A 4,451-nucleotide genomic window follows, 5' to 3' on the forward strand; every position below is an offset into this window, starting at 1 on the left:
CCGCAGCCTGCTCTTCACAGAGAGCTCAGCCCCACCACCATCGCCATCGCTACTCAGACATCATAGCGGTCTGGGCTGCTCCTGCAGCCACAGATGCCACTGCTGTGGTCATTGCCAGCCCATGCCTGAGGTTACCCACAACTTCAGACCGTGAAGCTCCCGCAAGCAGGATCTTCTGAGATTGCCACTGCCTGGCTGCTGCTGCCACTTGCCACTGCCACGCCATGCCCCTTACCAGGAGTCAGGCCTGTGGAACCCTGCCCCCATGTACGGGGAAGTTGCCGCTGCGGCTGGTCACAGAGCCCGCTCACTCCCCTCAGGACTGCAGCAGAGGTGAGATAGCACCACCTGCTGGGGATCCAAGGTAACAACATCAAAACGGGAATGACAGAGTCTTCCTTCTTAATAAATAGACAAAGCCAAATCTCAGTAATAGACTGGGCAGGGGCCCATATGTGAACTGTTCTTCACAGCAGGCCAGAGGCAACTGACCCTAGCTGTGAATAATTCTACCAGCCTGCAAAGACAGCTAGAAATCAGAGCTGAAAGGACATTGGACTTAAAGGAAAAGTATCAGAGTGTGATTGGTTGGTTCTGTTAGTCTACTGACTTTAATCTACCCCCTTTCCCTTTTGTTTTTCTTTTTTCCTTTTTTCTTATTTCTCTGTAAACCCCATATTTGTATAGAGGAATAGCACACCAATAATGAGGTTGATCAGCAGGTACGTTAGCATCATTGTATGTTTTAGCTATTTATATGGTTGTTGGTTAGTTTTCAATCGTGGTTATAGTTTTTCTTTATATTTGTTTCAGTCTTTGTGTCTTTTTTCACTTACTAGTCGGTACACTCATCTGTTTTCCCTCTCACTACTCTCTCTCTCCAGCTCCCTCCTCCCCCCACTGCCTGCTCCATTCTCTTCCCTCTGTTAACCTCATTTTGTTTTCAGGGAGTAAACTTACAACTCCACTGCATGGACAGACTCCAAGGAAGTGGGAAGTGGGCTTCAGACTATCCATACACCTGTTGGCGGATACCAGGATCTGCAGAGAGATTTTGAATCACAGCTCCCCCCTTAATTAAATCCCAAAACTACAAAAAGGACTGCCTTAAACTTACAACCCAACTCCAGAACTGAACAAAGCAAGAGGAAATTAGGAAGAATAGGAGATTGAACAAACAGAAGTAAAAGCAACCCCTCCACCCCTGAATAACAGAATTAAAGAAGACGGGGAAGTGGAGGGAAGGGACAAGTAGAGAGGAAAAATCTACACAAATGAAGAAAAACCAAAAGAAGAATATAGGGCTCACACAGACCCCTGGGAGGTAAGACACTGAAAAAACAGACTTCGGAACACAAACAATGAAGACCCCCCCAGAATGACTGTTCACATGCAACAAACCCAGACATCAAGACATTAATAGAGAAAATTTTAAAAATTGAGGAGAGACAAGAAGAAAATAGGAAGGAGCTGATGACAGAAATAACAGCAGTAAAGAATATTGTAATTGAAATAAATAACAAACTAATAAGCATGGAAAGCAGAAGTAGCCAAGCAGAAGAAAGAATCTCAGAACTTGAAGACCAAAATACAGAACTAACCCAAACTGTCAAAAACATAGAAAAGAAGTTTAAAAAGATAAAACAAAACCTTCTAGAGATGAATGATTACTTCAAGAGACCCAATCTAAGAGTAATTGGCCTTCGTGAGGCAGCGAGAGAGTCAGAGGTCACACTGGAACAAACATTTCATGAAATTATTCAAGAAAACTTCCCTCATCTCATCAGTGATACAAAAATTCAACCACAAGAGATTCAGAGAACCCTTGCAAGACAACAAGTGAGAAGACCAACTTCCATACACATAATAATTCACCTAAACAAAGTAGCTATAAAAGAAGAAATCCTAAAGGCAGCAAGAGAAAAAGGCCACACTACCTACCAGGGAAGACCAATTAGAATAGCAGCAGATTTATCTACAGAAACCCTACAGGCTAGGAGAGCTTGGAGCCCTATCTTCAAAGTTCTAAAAGATAAACAATTTCAACCAAGAATAACCTACCTAGCCAAGCTAAGCCTCATTAGTGAGGGAGACTTGAAATCTTTTCCAGATATCCAATCCCTAAAATCATACGCTGCCACCAGACCACCTCTACAAGAAACACTTAAGAAAGTACTAAACACAGAAGAAAAGGAAAAAAGAACAACATTCTTCATAAGAGTACAGGCAAAAGATTAAAAACACACATGAACCAACTCCAAAATCAAAAGAAAGACAACAAACAGGAACAACAACTCTGTAAGAACCTTATAACAGGGATCAACTCTTGCATTTCAATAATTAGCCTAAATGTGAATGGACTAAATGCACCATTGATATTTCACCATGCACCTTCTCAAACCACAGTGGAATAAAAATAAACATTAACACCAACAAGGTCCCCCCGAAACCCACAAAGACATGGACACTAAACAGCATGATGCTAAACAACTCCTGGGTCAACAATGAAATCAAAATAGAGATTAAAAGGTATCTGGAAACAAATGAAAATGAAGAGACATCTTACCAAAATCTCTGGGAAGCCAAGAAAGCTGTAGTAAGAGGAGAATTCATATCCCTACAAACGCATATGAAGAAAATGGAAGATTCACAAATTAACAGCCTAACAAGCCACCTAAGGAAGCTGGAAAAGCAGACCACCAAAATCCTAACTTCAGCAGAAGAATCCAGATCACCAAAATAAAAGCCCAAATCCAGGACACAGAAGACAAAAAAAAAAAAAAAAATACAAAAAATCAATGAAACAAAAAGCTGATTCTTCAAAAGCATAAACAAGATCAATGGTCCCCTAGCTAGACTGACCAAGAAAATGAGAGAAAAGACCCAAATAAACACAATCAGAAACACAAAAGATGAAGTCACATCTAACCCTGAAGAAATACAAAAGATCATTAGAGACTACTATGTACACTTGCATGGAAACAAACTTGAAAACCTTAAGGAAACGGAGGACTTTCTGATATCACACATCCTGCCTAGGTTGAAATAAGAAGAAGTTGAGACCGCAAATAGACCAATAACAATCAAGGAAATTGACTACGTAATAAGAAAACTACCTACAAAAAAAAGTCCTAGACCAGATGGCTTTCCAGCAGAATTCTACAAGACATTTAAGGAGGAGCTGATACCAATCCTACTGAAGGTATTCCAGGCAATTGAGAAAGATGGAACTCTCCTCAAATCAGTTTACGAAGCTCATATCACATTGATACCTAAGCCAGGTAAACACCCAACAAAGAAAGAGAACTACAGGCCAATATCTTTGATGAACATAGATGCTAAACTTCTTCACAAGATCCTAGCAAACTAGATTCAACAGCATATCTCAAAAATCATCCATCATGACCAAGTAGACTTCATCCCTGGGATGCAAGCTGGTTCAACATTCGTTAAACCATAAATATAATTAAATACATCAACAGATGTCAAAACAAAAACCACATGATTATATCATTAGATGCAAAAAAGCTTTTGATAAAATCCAGCACCACTTCTTGATAAAAACCCTCCAACATCTAGGCATACGTGGAACATACCTCAAAATAGTAAAAGCCATCTACAAGAAACCCACAGCCAGCATACTCCTAAATGGACAAAAATTGGAACCATTTCCCCTGAAAACTGGAACAAGACAAGGATGCCCACTCTTACCCCTCCTGTTAATATAGTATTGGAAGTCGTGGCTAGAGCAATCAGAGAAGAGAAGGCAATCAGGGGTATCCAAATAGGAAAAGAGGAAGTCAAGTTATCTCTCCTTGCAGATGACATGATTGTGTACCTTGAAAACCCAAGAGAATCTGTCAAAAACCTCCTTACACTGATAAAGGACTTTGGCAAAGTCTCAGGATATAAAATAAATGTACAAAAGACAATCGCATTTCTTTACACCAATAATAAACAAACAGAAACCCAAATAAAAAGCACAATACCATTCACAATAGCCACAAAAAAATGAAATACCTTGACATCTTCGTAACCAGAGATGTGAAAGACTTTTACAATGAAAACTACAAAACACTGCTCAAAGATATCAACGATGACACAAACAAGTAGAAAAATATCCCATGCTCATGGATTGGAAGAATCAACATTGTGAAGATGTCCATCCTACCTAAGGCAATCTACAGATTTAATGCAATACCCATCAAATTACCAGCAACATTTTCTCAGACCTAGAAAAAACAAGACAGTAATTCATATGGAAACACAAATGACCAAGAATAGCCAGAATAATCCGCAGCAAAAAAACCAGAGCAGGCAGTATCACATTACCAGACTTCAAACTTTACTATAAAGCTACAATCATCAAAACAGCTTGATATTGGTGCAAAAGCAGGCATACAGACCAATGGAATAGAATTGAGATTCCAGAAGCAAAACCTCAATTTCTC

Source organism: Carlito syrichta, unplaced genomic scaffold, assembly GCF_000164805.1.
Source record: "Carlito syrichta isolate Samal-C Ts95f unplaced genomic scaffold, Tarsius_syrichta-2.0.1 Scaffold176108, whole genome shotgun sequence".
Lineage (NCBI taxonomy): Eukaryota > Metazoa > Chordata > Mammalia > Primates > Tarsiidae > Carlito > Carlito syrichta.